The sequence below is a fragment of the Rutidosis leptorrhynchoides genome, chromosome 2 (assembly GCF_046630445.1).
Source record: "Rutidosis leptorrhynchoides isolate AG116_Rl617_1_P2 chromosome 2, CSIRO_AGI_Rlap_v1, whole genome shotgun sequence".
Classification (NCBI taxonomy): Eukaryota; Viridiplantae; Streptophyta; class Magnoliopsida; order Asterales; family Asteraceae; genus Rutidosis; species Rutidosis leptorrhynchoides.
The window spans coordinates 368,685,386-368,702,200 of NC_092334.1; the positions used below are offsets into that span (position 1 = coordinate 368,685,386).

A 16,815-nucleotide genomic window follows, 5' to 3' on the forward strand; every position below is an offset into this window, starting at 1 on the left:
TTTCCGTTGGACTTAACTCACCTACACCTAATCTCTTATATAATGAAAGAGGCATAACATTCACACTTGCACCTAAATCGGCTAGTGCATCATACATGACACAATCACTAAGTAGACAAGGAACAATAAATTCACTCGGATCACCCAACTTGGGTGGAAGTTTTGGTGGAACTTTCTTCACCGGTTTTATTTTTACGGTCTTGGTTTCTTGCACTTGCTTATTCTTCCTCTTCTTTCCAAAGGTATCACTAAAACAAACTTTATTATATATTACTTGCTCATACTCAACTCCTTTTATTGGAAACGGGATGGGTGGTCTGTATGGTGCAACCTCTGGCTTTACATACTCGGGTGGTGGTGGTGGTGTAACTTCTTCATCGTTACTTATATTTAAAACCTTTCCATCTTCTGGTGCTGGTTTTTCAGAATTCGTTGAAACCATGTTAACATTTTCATTTCGAGGATTTACTTCAGTATTACTCGGTAGCTTTCCTTGTTCCCTCTCACTCATCATGCTGGCCAGAGTACCTACTTGTTTTTCTAGATTCAAAATGGAAGCTTGTTGAGTTCTAAATGACTGATCAAACCTCTCATTCGTTTGGGTTTGAGATGCAATAAATTGTATTTGAGATTCAACTAGCTTTAATACCATTTCTTCAAGATTTGACTTTTTCTCTTCAGTTTGTTGTGGTTGTTTATACATGCCAGGTCTTTGTTGATTGAAAGTGTTGTTTTGAGTTGGTTGGTTATTCGGTCCTTGTTGGTTGTATGAGTTATTGTTGGGCCCATTTGGATTGTAAAGAATGTTTTAATTTCGATTGAAGTTTGGTCTTGTTGGTTGATAATTATTTTGATAATTATTTCCCGGCCTTTGGTTCATGTAGAAAACATTTTCTCGTTGTTCCATGGTTTGTTCAATGTGACAATCTATCGTTAAGTGTGGTCCACCGCATTGCTCACAACTGATTCGTATTGCGTGAATATCTTTAGTCATCTTTTCCATTCGTCTCTCGAAAACATCTATCTTTGAGGAAACGGAATCAAAGTCATGGCTAGAATCGGCTCTAGCTGCTTTAAATGAATGAAAAATGTCTTTTTCCTGATGCCACTCATGAGAGTGGGAGGCTGTGTTATCAATAATTTTGTGAGCTTCAGTTGCGATTTTCTTCATAATGGAACCACCAGCTACTGTGTTGATGTCCTTTCGTGTGGCGACGTCGACGCCTTTGTAAAAGATTTTCACTATTTGAAAAGTATCTAAACCGTGTTGAGGACATCCTCTCAACATCCTTCTGAATCTTGACCACGCCTCATATAACATTTCATTTGGCTTTTGCACGAACGTGGCAATTTCTCCTTGAAGTCTCACGGCTTTAGATGTCGGAAAGAATCTTTGAAGAAAATTTTCAACTAAAACATCCCATGTGTCAATTTCAGGTTACGATTCTTACCAATCTTTGGCTTCTCCCTTTAAAGTCCAGGGGAACAACATAAGATAAATTGTTTCATCCTCAACTTCTCGAATTTTAAATAGATTACAAATCCTATTAAAAGTTCAAAGATGTTCGTTTGGATCTTCTTTTGTTGTACCACTAAATTAGCATTGATTAGTGACCATGTGTAGGATTTGTCCTTTGATTTCAAAATCTAGCGCATTAACATCTGGCTGATTAATGGCGTGACCTTGGCCCGTGCGTGTGGTTCTCATTCGGTCTTCCATACTTTGAGGTTCCATTTCTTCTATATTTGAATTTGTTGAATCTGAATCAGTAGAAGATTCTGATTTAACGGTTTCTTCTTTGATAACCTCCAGATGAATAATTTGTGGTTCAGGAGGAATGATTAGTGGTTCAGGATCTTGGAATTATTCTTGAATATCCTCCGGGTTCTCAATTGTGAAGTCGGGTTCAAAAAATGGATTATCGGAAATTCGAATTGGAGTACTTGTTCGACTTGATGATGATTCTAAAGAAAAATCAATGGCGACAATATTGGCAAGATGTCTTGATCGGGTTACAGGTGGTGAACGTATGAAAGGTGGTGAACGTTTCGCTCGGTGCATTCACTGAATATCCTATTAGTTATAAAGATAAAAATTATATAAGTTAACAAATTAATAGACTTTTCTGATTTTGCTCAGGTTTCGAATAGTCAATAGATGCAGCAGGTAGCCCGGACCCTTTAAATCGGAAATCCACAACTCACCACTAACAAATCCAACTATTACTACGAACCAGAAAATTGGCGTCTATTAATTTAATCGCTTAAAATGATTTTTCTTCGAAATCTAAAGGTTTTAAAAATTCTATGTCCTACAAACTAGCGCGTACAAACGAAAAATAAAAAGTGCATCGAAAAAAAAGAAGTCGACAAATAAACGTCGAAAAACAATCTAAAACAAAAGTTCTATGTCTAAAGCTTAGCGTCTAAAAACTTAAAACTAAAAGTTGCGACTATAGTCTAAAAATCTAAAGGTAATAAAACTTAAAATAAAAACACTTTTTAATTTTATAGACAAAATCTTAAAAATATATTATTTTTAATTATTTTTATTATTTTTTTTTATTTTTACTTTTTTGGAAATTGAAATTAAAATGATACGAAGTAATTTACAGTATGGGTTTTTGAGTTATTATGTGAGACAGTGTATATCACAGTATATCCTCTCCGTCCAAGGTCTTGCTAGCTCTTATATTAATAATATACTCCGTAAAATTATTGAGCTACACCCTTTTCCTTGAATTATGCCATTTGACCCAACTTTTCAATTCTTTAAGTTGAGTGACTATTTGTTTAATCAAACAAAACATCAGTCATTGACATTGTAGAAAGCATCTTGTCCCTCATTTGATTATTATAAGCAAAGTATTCACAATGCAGATTATACTATGATTGAGGCTGCCGACACTATTTTCGTGATTTGTGAACTTGTACTTTTTTTTTATTTAAAAAAATTATATTTTTACAAATATAAATTAAAAATATAGCGTTTTAGCGCTCCCCGGTAGCAGCGCCAAAAAACTTGTTGTTTAAGCGGAGGGGTACGAAATACTTTTATTTTTAATACGAAATACAGTAAAAATTACACAAGTTTTAATTAATTTACAGATGAGATATACCTAAACCTTGCTATAACACTTATAGGCAGTGTACCTAATCGTAGAGTAGTGTAGTTTTTAGTAAGTCCCGTTCGTTCCACAGGGAGCTAGTTGATTACGTACTATATTTTTTTATAAAACTATATATATACAAAATATATATAATTATATATAGGTAGTAATATTATAAAAGGGGGTTTACCGTTTAATGACCGGTTTGTCGATTTTATATTTTAAGCGTAAAGATAAATGACGATAATTAAAGTGCATAAAATAAATAACAATATTTAAATGACAATATATAAAATTATGAGTAATAAAATTGCGATAATTAAAATGACAATAAGTAAAATGAAAGTAAATAAAAGTACGATGAGAAATACAATAAAAGAATTATGCTTATTTAAACTTTCGTAATAATGATGTTTGACGTTTTGATTTTAATTTATTTCTCTGGGTTACTTGTCCTTTGTCTTGAATTTATTTGATACCCATCTGATTTTTGCCCATAATAGTCCATCGGTCATAATTATAAAATGCTCGTCAAATTAACCTTATACCCGAAGTCAAATATTCCAACTAATTATGGATTTATACTGTAACAAGGTTTTAATACTTTGTTAATAATTACACCAGGTTATCGACTGTATGTAATCTAAGGTTTTAATACTTTGTTAACAATTACACCCGTTATCATTGCATGTAATCCACCTCTGTTTTAATTAGTCTATGATATATTAATTCATCCACTTGATCAGAATGAATAATCAATTACCCAACCTAATTGATTAAATAAATGATTGTAAAAGATTCCGTATAAATGTCACTAAATAGGACATTCACAATCATTTAATAATTATTAGATTAACTAATTTGAGAATAAGTGTAACAGATTCCAATGAGTTATTACTCTATTAGACAATTACCCCCATCCATTAATAGTCCATAGCTCAATGTCCACAAGTGTCGGTCTTTTGTCCAAACCCTAATTACGGTCCAAAGTCCAATAAACCCGTCTTAATATTTAGTCCAACATCACGATTACTTCAGCTCAAATAAGCATAATAATAACTTAGTTACGAGACATTAATTTAAAAACGATGAACATAACTTACAATAATTATTTATCGCGTAGCGTTACACGGACAGAGTTTCGACTTAAAAACCGTAAAACATTCGTTACAATAACCTAATTATTATTAATCTTAAATTAAACTTAATATTAAATATAAATATATTATATATTGATCAGAGAGATAGATAGAAAAAGGGGTGTTTTCATCGGCCGAATGCATTGGCTTTTATAGGCAATTTGTGAGAGGGTGGCTCCGCGATCATTATGATGTTTCCTCTCTATGCTCCGCGATCGCGGAGGTCTTTTTTACAGCTCATCACTCGAATCCAAAACGTGGGCTGCTGATGTTTATTATATATATAATATTATGTAATTATATATATATATATTATATTATATTCTTGTGCATAGTTAACTTGTAATTTTAGCCCCGTTGAGTTGTACGTTGATACTCGGTTCATGTATTGGTTCCGGATTTTCGAACGTCTTTTCGTATGCTTAGATATCTTGTACTTTGCGTTTCGCGGCTTGTACTCTTGTCAATATTTAGACGTTATTCATCAATAAATTGAACCACTTGCATTGTAACTTGTACGTTTGAGCGTTCTGGTCATTTGCGTCTTCAAATCGTTGTTTCTGTCTTCTGTCTTCACATTTATTTATTTAAACGATTATTACTTGGAAATAGAATAATTGCAACCAAAATCTTGTCTTCTGAAAGGATAATGCTATGAAATATGTGTTCGTTTTTAGCATTATCATCGGGGTAAAGAATTCATTGTACCTTTTTAAATGAATGACTTGATTGCTAGGATTAACGAGCTTTTCATTTACTTTAGATTGATTTGATTATGATTGAATGTCAATATGATCCGTGATGATACGCATAATGATCCGTCTCCAAAAAGACACTAAGTGGCAGCATCCCGACTAGAGTTCACCATGCATAGCTAATCCCGGGACGCAACATCTTCCCGGCATCACCGAAGTAATCGTACCGGAGGGTTACTTATGTATGAACCCGAGAAAGATCATACCGGATAGAGGCTAGCCGGGGATGTTACGTAAAGACCCAGTTTGGACAAACGTGCATGCTACCGGCATCACCAAGCCGGATGCAAAAGCGTTAAGAAGACAAGGACTATATTGACATGCAAATAAGCCTGTTGATAAACTGACAGCAAATCTTGCCCGGTCATAGCAGATTCCATGAAGAAGCACTTGGAATAAATACGAGGCAGAACCCTCCTGATTGATCAAAGCATTCACCCTTAATGAGCTAGTCAGAACCACCACACTACCAGAACCACCACAACATCCCAGTTTGGTATTCCGACCCAGTACAAGGATAACGTCCCGGGACAATCACGCTATCCCGGAGCAAGTGTGTTATCCCGGAGCAGACAATTCATCCCAGAACGAGTATTCGATCTCGGAACAAACATACAAACAAGTTGCACGCCACGTCAGCCCATGAATCTAGGAAAGTTTGTTAGGATCTGCTCGATTATTCCCATGAAAGGGACAGGTGCCATGTCGCCCTCAGGATTGGCAACGTTTGTTACAACCATGAAAGGGACATGTGCCACGTCACCATTCCCTCATAACATCTATAAATACTGATGTCGTAGCGTGGGGTTACGAAATATACTATATTTTTAATACGGAATGCTACAAAATTTAACAAGTTTTAATTAAATATTTACAAAATGGATATACCAAAACCTTGCTACAACACAATAGGCAGTGTACCTAGTCGCGGAGTAGTATAGTTTTTAGTAAGTTCGGTTCGTTCCACAGGGAGACGGGCTTATGAAACACTTATTTTTATATAATTATATTTGTACAAAAATATATAAATATATATATAAAAAGTGGGGGTTTTACCGTTTAATGACCGGTTTGTCGATTTATATTTTAAGCGAAGCGTATAGTAAATGACGATATTTAAATAACAATATAAAATAAATAACAATAATTGAAATGACAATAAATAAAAGTACGAGAAAAAATGAAATAAAATATATTATGCTTATTTAAACTTCCGTAACCATGATGTTTGACGTTTTGATTTTAATTTATTGTCCTGGGCTAATTGTCCTTTGTCCTGGATTATTTAATCTGTCCGTCTGGTTTTTGTCCATAGCAGTCCATCAGTCATAAATATAAAGTGCGAGTGTCCTCGTCAAATTATTATTATACCCGAAGTTAAATATTCCAACTAATTGGGGATTCGAATTGTAACAAGGTTTTAATACTTTGTTTAATGAATACACCAGGTTATCGACTGCGTGTAAACCAAGGTTTTACTACTTTGTTAACAATTACACCAATTACCCTTGAATGTAATTTCACCCCTGTTTTAATTATTCTAGTGGCTATTAATCCATTCCCGTGTCCGGTTAAATGAACGATTATTCGTACATATAAATACCCCGCCCATCGTGTCCGATTGAGTGTATATGGTAATTTATAGGGACGCCCAATTGTAAATCTTTATATTAACATTAACAAACTTTCATTTAGTTAAACAAATATAAAGCCCATTAATAGCCCATAGTCTAATTTCCACAAGTGTCGTTCTTTTGTCCAAACCCCAATTAAGGTACAAAGCCCAATAACCCCGTCTTTAATATTTAGTCCAACATCATGATTACTTTGGCTCAAATAAGCATAATAATAACTTAAGTACGAGACATTAATTTAAAAAGAAGAACATAGCTTACATTGATTATTTATCGCGTAGTGTTACACGGACAGAGCTCCGACTTTAAAACCCGTAAAATAACCTTTACATAATCCGAACTAATCTAATATAAAACTACACTATACTATATATATTATATATATTTATTTATTACAGAGTATTATTATTATTATGTGTGTGGTGTTTTCAAACTCGGACGAAAAATGGCAAATTTATAGACCAGGCCTGATTCTGATCCTCATGCGACTCGCATGGGAAATAGCCTTCTGGCCATGCGACTCGCATGGCCACCAGAATCCAGCTCAATCATTTTTGTTTTCTTGTTCGTCGACATAATTTAAAATAAATATAAATATATAAATAATTAATATAATTATTTATATATTATATTTTATTCTTGTGCATAGTAGACTAGATATTTTTGGTCCGTTGCGTCGGGCGTTTCTTCTTGGCTCGGGTCCCGGTTCCGGATTTTCGGACGTCTTCGCGTATTATTTTATATCGTGTACTTTGCGTTCCGCAACTTGTACTCTTGTCATTTTTAGACGTCCTTCATAAATATTTTGAACCTTTTTGATTGAATCTTGTACATTTGAGCATTTTGGACCTTTTTGTCTTCAAATCTTCGTTTACACCTTTTGTCTTCGCACTTATTAAATATAAACGAATATTACTTGAATATGGAACAATTACAACTAAAATCTTGTCTTTCTTGGGGGATAATGCTATGAAATATATGTTCCTTTTTAACCTTATCAATATCCCCACACTTGAGCGTTGCTTGTCCTCAAGCAATACAGTCTTGAAATAAAAACATACAAATCACTTCTTTATTCTTCACACTTTATACATTAGTGATTTTAATATGGCGGTATAAACAATGATAGTAACGATGTGGTTAAGGTGGGTGTGTCTTTTATAGTTGCCTCGGGTTTAGGTCAACGACACTGGCAATCAAATAGCCGATTTTCTTTCGGTTTCCAAAGCAAAGTGCACATTTGAAAGGCGGTTTACAGTTCCACATGACTTATAAAAATGTAGATCCTTAAGGAAATTGGATCTTTATGAAAACATTTGATCTTTTGAAAATTCAAGCTAGATTTTATCCTAGACAAGTTTTCTGATTTAATCCATTCTTTGGTGTTGCAAAATATATTTGTGGATCAATATTTTGGCTAAAACTTTTAGGTTTGTGTAATCCACTGCTATCCCTGTATCGAATAGCACACATCCAGTTTACTTGTTCCGTATATTACCTTTCGGCAAACTACCGTCCGGTTGTAAAGGAAAGCGATGAACAAGAAACTGTTAAGGCAATGTCCCGTGACATGCAGATGATTATGGTCTTTTAACGTGTCGGATGCTAGAACTATCCTTGGTAGGAGCAATAGTAAAGATCATCCTATGATTTTTCGGTCTGGCACAAGGTTCTGTTTCCGACCATGCTATGCATCCACCGTTCTTACGGTTGACACCCGATTTGGTTCAGGTGACCTAATGAATTCCAGGTGAATTCCTAGGATTTTACGTTCAATGGTAATGAACGCATTGAAAATGGATTTTCAGAAAACAACTTGGTTTGTAATTTTGATCAAAATATTTTCTCGTTCAAGCTCGAGTTTAGATATCATTGAATTCCATGAGTTTGAATTCTCAATCTTTAAGGTCAATCTCAAGGATTGAGTAATATCAGTCTTAAAAGCTGATTTTTAATCTTTAAGGAGATTATCCTTTCTGGGGATCTGACTCATTAGTCTTATCAAGCTAATTTGCACGGTGCCCCCCCATTGTACGAGATAAATCCTTCTCATGGTTAGGATAAATCTGACCACTTGGCGACCCTGTTTGATGCTGAGGTCCGTGGATTTCCAGCCGATTTTAGTGATGACTTTTCTAGATTTTTCGTCAACCTACAGCTGGTCTGGACGACAACTTCATGACCTAAATCAAGAAGCGCGTGTCTTTTTCGGAAGACTTTACTTCCTTCTAATGATGGAATTGATTCATCGTGTAGATCCATCTTTCTTTCAAAAGTATCACAATAAACCGGGTAAAACAGTTAATTTAGTCCAAAACAAAACACCTGCAATAACTTTACAGAAACATGTGATAGATAGTTCTTAATTGAATGACTTGGTATATTCTCCCCACACTTAGTTTCTTTCTTTGCCTTTTTATTCTCCTTTATTCCATTCTTAAATGAATTCAAGCATTTTGGGTTGTTTCTCAATTTATGTCCTTTTCGAGGTAACGATAATTTCGGTATTAACACCTAGTTTTCATCGTTCATAAATATGTATAAACATGATTTTAAATTTATTTAGTTGAAAATTTTTCAAATTTTCACAAAATTTGGCAAATAAACCAAGTGTAAACCCGAGAGAATTTATAACCCTTCCCCACACTTGAGATCATGCAATGCCCTCATTTGCATGAAATCAGACTCTAATTATAAATTCATGAGGGTGATTAGTGTAGAAAAGTGATTAAGAATACCTAGTTTGTACTTACAAAGCTCGTCGAATGATAGATGGCGCGCCTCATCGTTCCTTCCTTTTTGTTTTATCACACATGTTTTTCTTCAAAAATGGTTGCTTTTCTGAACTGTTTGCTAATTTTTTTGAAAATACATATTTTACCCTAACTTATCATGCATGGTTATTAACGAGTTATGCACTAACCCGAACCCCTAATTTAACGTTAAGTGGGGTTAGACTTCCCCACACTTAGCTGACGACATGTGAAATCGGTGGAATAAGTTCCACGAATTAAAATAGTGAGCCAGTTATTTGCATCTCGGGTGGTGTATAATATATCAATGGGTTTAAAGTTTAGACTCACCCGATCGTCACTACTTAATTCTTTTTTAAGTGTAGCTTTTAGTAAATGGATATGTCTCTTTTCTGGTTCTTGGTCAAATGGATCGATATACACCGACATACTTATATCTATAGGGTGGTCAATTCCAAAAGTGTCCTTCCGTTTATTCTCGGGATTAAAGTTTTCACCTCTATTACCCAATTGGGTGAAATCCGAGGTGTCATTATCTATTACAGCTCGTAGTTCATCTTCAGTAGATGACTCGTCTATTGAGAATATTGGGTTGGAAAGTTGTGGGATGGTAAAGTTCGGTTTGGCCTCGGGGGTAAAATTTTCAACGTTATCGTTTTCCCAAGAGTACCAATTTGTCACCCTTTCTTCTTCTTCATCCTCCATTGATGGATTGATTATTTCGTCGGTAGAGGCTAATGTGTCGATATGTTGTGAATTTGAAAAGACTGAATAAAAAGTATCATCGGGATAGTTGGTGATTTCGGAGCTCTCGAATTCATCAAAATTCGATGATTTGAGATTTTCTTGCACACGACTCCTCAGATCAACAGGTGTGTAATCTGATAGAGTTTCAGCTTGCCGGTTTACAAACTCTCTCATTTGTTCCTTTTGAGCATCAAGTTCTTCGAGTTTGATTTTCATATTGTCTAAAGAATTTTCGGACACGTAATTTTCCTCGTCTTCTGGTTGTTGAGTTTGGATATATTCTTGGGAATAATCCCAGTTTGAATTGCGTTCTTCATAATCGTTCCATTCAGGTTCTGTGGGTACGTAATTTTCCATAGGAACGTAATAATAACATTCCCATGTTGAGTGATAATCTCCACAGATTTCACAACCAGTTATTGTTTCGTCATTTGTGATCCAAGATTGACTGAACGAATTGTCATCAACACTCGGTTGAGAGTATTGATTTAATTGATTTTGGAGTTCAAAAAGAGTTTCCAAGGCCTTGTTTTCAAAATTTTCCATTTTATTGCGACGGCCAAATTTTAGCTACATTCACAAATGATCCTATTAGTTATAAAAATAGAAAAACTTATATAAGTTGTCCAATTAATAGACTTTTCTGATTTTTGCCCACGTTTCGAATAGCCAAAAGATGCAGCAGGTAGCCAGGACCCTTTAAATCGGAAGCCCACAACTAGCCACTAACAAATCCAACTATTACTACGAACCAGAAAAATGTCAACGTCCATTAACTTAACCGCTTAAATAATTTTTCTTTCCGTTTTGAGAATTAGATAAGAAATAGAGAAAATTCTAGGTCCTAAAAACTAGAGCGTCGAGAAATAAGAAAGAAATAGATTGCGCGTCGAAAAACGTCGAAAAGTAAAAATAAGAAAGAAAAACGTCGAAACTTAAAAGTCTAAAAACTAAATCTAAAAAGTTGCGCCTAAAAGTCTAAAGGTAAATGCAATTCTAAAGGAAAAACGGCAATTTATTAGGCACTAAAATCTATAAACGGCGTCGCAAAATTCTAAAGCGCCTAAGTCTTAATCTAAAGAAAAAGCACTTAAGAGATTTTACGGCAAAGCCTAAGAATCTAGAAATATAAAATAATTATGGCAAAAAAAACTAGACTAAAAACTAACTACGAACGATAAAAATACAAATATTACGCTAAACGATTAAAAAAATACAAAATAGAAAAAGAAATAAAAAGTTATAAAATTATATATTTTTATAAAAATATTATTTTTATATTTTAAATTATAAAAGTATTAATTTTATATATTTAATAAACTAATTATAAGTAAATATTATAAATTAATAAAACTAAATAATATTAAACAAATAACCTAAATAGGGTTTTAATAATAATAATATAATATTACACCGTAATTAATGCGTAACTAGGGTAAAACCTGGCCTGTCAGCACCCATCATGCGACTCGCATGGGGTTCAGGCTACGGTCATGCGAGTCGCATGACCTGCAGAGCCGGTTCAAATGGGGGTTCAAACAAAGGTTCAATTTGTATTTAATTTATATTTATTTTTATTTTCTGTTTTTCTAATTTTTAATTTTTATGTTTTAATATATAAAATATAAAAAATATATATAATTTAAATAAAAACTTAATTTTACAAACTAAAATAAAATAAAAATACTTTATAATAAAAACATAAAAATAGATTTATATATATATATATAATTTTTTTTTTTTTTTTTTTTTTTGGTTTTAAAAATTTTTAATTTTTTTTTTTTTTTTAAAGATTTTATATTGTTTTTCTAAAAACAAAATATAAAAATTTCACCGACTCCCCGGCAGCGGCGCCAAAAACTTGATGTCGTAGCGTGGGGTTACGAAATATACTATATTTTTAATACGGAATGCTACAAAATTTAACAAGTTTTAATTAAATATTTACAAAATGGATATACCAAAACCTTGCTACAACACAATAGGCAGTGTACCTAGTCGCGGAGTAGTATAGTTTTTAGTAAGTTCGGTTCGTTCCACAGGGAGACGGGCTTATGAAACACTTATTTTTATATAATTATATTTGTACAAAAATATATAAATATATATATAAAAAGTGGGGGTTTTACCGTTTAATGACCGGTTTGTCGATTTATATTTTAAGCGAAGCGTATAGTAAATGACGATATTTAAATAACAATATAAAATAAATAACAATAATTGAAATGACAATAAATAAAAGTACGAGAAAAAATGAAATAAAATATATTATGCTTATTTAAACTTCCGTAACCATGATGTTTGACGTTTTGATTTTAATTTATTGTCCTGGGCTAATTGTCCTTTGTCCTGGATTATTTAATCTGTCCGTCTGGTTTTTGTCCATAGCAGTCCATCAGTCATAAATATAAAGTGCGAGTGTCCTCGTCAAATTATTATTATACCCGAAGTTAAATATTCCAACTAATTGGGGATTCGAATTGTAACAAGGTTTTAATACTTTGTTTAATGAATACACCAGGTTATCGACTGCGTGTAAACCAAGGTTTTACTACTTTGTTAACAATTACACCAATTACCCTTGAATGTAATTTCACCCCTGTTTTAATTATTCTAGTGGCTATTAATCCATTCCCGTGTCCGGTTAAATGAACGATTATTCGTACATATAAATACCCCGCCCATCGTGTCCGATTGAGTGTATATGGTAATTTATAGGGACGCCCAATTGTAAATCTTTATATTAACATTAACAAACTTTCATTTAGTTAAACAAATATAAAGCCCATTAATAGCCCATAGTCTAATTTCCACAAGTGTCGTTCTTTTGTCCAAACCCCAATTAAGGTACAAAGCCCAATAACCCCGTCTTTAATATTTAGTCCAACATCATGATTACTTTGGCTCAAATAAGCATAATAATAACTTAAGTACGAGACATTAATTTAAAAAGAAGAACATAGCTTACATTGATTATTTATCGCGTAGTGTTACACGGACAGAGCTCCGACTTTAAAACCCGTAAAATAACCTTTACATAATTCGAACTAATCTAATATAAAACTACACTATACTATATATATTATATATATTTATTTATTACAGAGTATTATTATTATTATGTGTGTGGTGTTTTCAAACTCGGACGAAAAATGGCAAATTTATAGACCAGGCCTGATTCTGATCCTCATGCGACTCGCATGGGAAATAGCCTTCTGGCCATGCGACTCGCATGGCCACCAGAATCCAGCTCAATCATTTTTGTTTTCTTGTTCGTCGACATAATTTAAAATAAATATAAATATATAAATAATTAATATAATTATTTATATATTATATTTTATTCTTGTGCATAGTAGACTAGATATTTTTGGTCCGTTGCGTCGGGCGTTTCTTCTTGGCTCGGGTCCCGGTTCCGGATTTTCGGACGTCTTCGCGTATTATTTTATATCGTGTACTTTGCGTTCCGCAACTTGTACTCTTGTCATTTTTAGACTTCCTTCATAAATATTTTGAACCTTTTTGATTGAATCTTGTACATTTGAGCATTTTGGACCTTTTTGTCTTCAAATCTTCGTTTACGCCTTTTGTCTTCGCACTTATTAAATATAAACGAATATTACTTGAATATGGAACAATTACAACTAAAATCTTGTCTTTCTTGGGGGATAATGCTATGAAATATATGTTCCTTTTTAACCTTATCAAATACGCAAACAAGATCATTTATTCAACAACACTGGATGCATTAATGTTATTCTGCCCAAATTAATTATGGTAACATCTCTCTAGTCGTTAACACAATTTCGATCAATACTCCGGTCATTATCGGAATTAATCCTCACCTTAAGATATTACCTTATTTGATTCCGATCGAATAAGGTTAATATCGTCGATTATTTTACGCCCTTGGAATCCAGATTCCAAATCGGGGTTCGCACAATTATTTGAGTTAAAACATCCGATCCTGTCTTTTTCCCAAATCAAGCACTCAAATCTGAAATCTATTTATACCAAATGATTTTGGTTTGATCAAATGGCGCTATCTAAAGGTACGAAATTAATCACTACTTACCCTAACGAGCTGGAAGACGAAGAAGCAAGCCCGAATAACACAGTCGACGCTAATGTGTACATGATTCACTCATGGGTCGCTGGACAACAGCGAAAATTAGGGATGTTAGATGAATGGAAGCACGAGCCAATCATCTACCCATCGTTGTTCAATATTAACCCATTTTCAGATCCTGTTATCATTCGCGCACACATCTCTAATTGCCAAATTTGACGAATATACACCGACACCGGTGCAGGAGCAGAGGTTATGTTTGAACACTATTTTTTGCAGTTACCAGAGTGCATTCACCGACAAAAGAAAGCCCCGACCTCACCGTTAGCAGGTTCAACAGTGCTGCAACCTAGCCAGTAGGTTCCATCACACTGGAAGTTGTACTAGGTAGGCTACCTTTTCAAAGCACTGCGGATATAGAATTCTCTATCCTCAAAACAGACTCCCGGTGCAACGTCATCCTTGGGCGTAACGCCATGCAAAAATTTGGAGCAATAACATCCACAATACAAGGCATGCTAAAATTTCCAACCCCAGCCGGCATAGCAACCATCCGGACACAAGAGATGGAGCCGGTTGAATGTTTGCAAATATTTAAAGGTGCAGATCACGTCATGGTGCACGCTGACGGCTACGTGTCACCGAATCCTAAGTACCTGGAGCAAAGGATCCAAATTGGAATGACTTTGAGCGTTAACGCAACGGATACACTTTGCAAACTCCTAGCGGCAAACATCGATGTCTTCGCCTGGGAGCCGTCTGACATGACAGGGGTCCCTCGCGAGATAGCACAACATCGGGTAAACGTGAACCCGAACATCACACTGGTTGTCCAAAAGAAAAGAGCAATGGCGTTAGAACGAAGCGAATTCCTGGATAACGAGGTACAACGGCTGGTCGATGCCTGTATAATGAAGAAAGTAAAATATCAGACATGGGTGGCAAATCCCGTGATGGTAAAAAAGGCAGACGGCTCTTGGCGCATGTTTGTTGACTACAAGGACATCAACAAAGCATGCCCGAAAGACAACTACCCTCTGCCGAAAATCGACTGGAAAGTTGAGTCCCTCTCGGGTTTCAGGTTTTTGGGCTTCCTGAATGCGTACAGGGGCTACCAACAAATCCCAATGGCAGAGGTTGACGAAGAAAAGACCGCATTCGTCACAAACAAAGGCATCTTTTGTTATACCAAAATGCCATTTGGACTAAAGAATGTCGGAGCAACATACCAACAGGTAATAGACAAAGCATTCCAGGACCAAATTAGACGAAATATCGAAGCATATGTAGACGACATCGTCATCAAAAGAAAAAAAGAAGAACAAATGATTTTAGATATCATTAAAACGTTCGATTCACTACGCAAAATCAATATGAAGCTAAATCCGTCAAAATGCTCTTTCGGAATGGAGGAAGGCTGTTTCTTAGGCTTCACGATTACTCCAAGAGGAATCAAGGCGAACCCGAAGAAAATCTAAGCAATCGAAAACATGCAATCGCCCAGGAATAAAAAAGACGTGCAAAGCTTAAATGGGAAGCTAGCGGTACTAACAAGGTTCCTGTCAAGGGCTGCCGACAGATCCCTTCCCTTCTTCCAAACATTAAAAGGCTGCTTGAGCAAGATAGACTTCATCTGGATGGATGAAGCCGAGAAGGCATTCCATGATGTAAAGGCATTATTAAAAGAACTGCCCACGTTAACGGTACCTATACCGGGAGAAACCCTCACGGTATACCTTACCGCCTCCTCTGAGGCAATCAGCTCGGTACTAATTCCCGACAGAGGAAAAGCTCAAATGCCGGTATACTTCGTAAGCAAGGTGTTACAAAATGGAGAAGCAAACTACCCAACCATGGAAAAACCAATTTACGCCTTAGTGCACACGGCAAGGTGGCTAAGTCGATATTTTCTAGCACATCCGATAGAGGTTTTCACGGACCAACCGATCAAACACCTCCTAACTAGACCAGAGATTTCTGAAAGAATGGCGAAGTGGACAATAGAACTTGGCGAGCATAAAATCACCTTTCTCCCGAGACATTCAGTCAAGGGCCAGGTCATAGCCGACTTCCTGGTAGAACTCCCTTCTGATATGGTCAAACAAGGTGAAACCGCTGTCACAAGAAGGGACATGGATGAATTCTGGGAATTATACACAGATGGAGCATCGAGTGAGGAGGGGGTCGGCATAGGTCTACTCCTCGTTTCCCCAAACGGAGAAGAAATAACCTACGCTATCCGGCTAAAGTTCGCCGCCTCAAACAATGAGGCCGAGTATGAGGCTCTAATAGCCGGATTACGCTTGGCAAAAAGCATTGATGTACAACAACTCACGGCTTATGTCGACTCGCAACCAGTAGCAAGCCAGCTAAACGGCAGTTTCGAAGCAAGAGATACATCGATGCAAAAATACCTAGAGCTTACAAAGACACTAACCAAAACCTTCGCGGCATTTGAAATAAAGCAAATACCCCGTAACCGTAACAAGAAAGTAGATGCTTTGAGCAAGCTTGCCTCTTTGCTTTACGACCACTTCACTAAAAAGGTTATGGTGGAAGTACTGGAAAGAAAGTCAACCGATGAGGATACCCTCATGGAAACAATTAC

At 35.3% G+C, this 16,815-nt stretch overlaps 1 non-coding gene across 1 annotated transcript; it reads left to right on the forward strand.

Annotated features, from left to right (window-relative positions):
• The first annotated feature begins 1,259 nt into the window (after nucleotides 1-1,259).
• On the forward strand, nucleotides 1,260-1,366 carry LOC139894913 (small nucleolar RNA R71). Its single transcript, XR_011775389.1, has one exon. It is a non-coding gene; the product is annotated as a small nucleolar RNA R71 (small nucleolar RNA).
• Nucleotides 1,367-16,815: the final 15,449 nt, after the last annotated feature.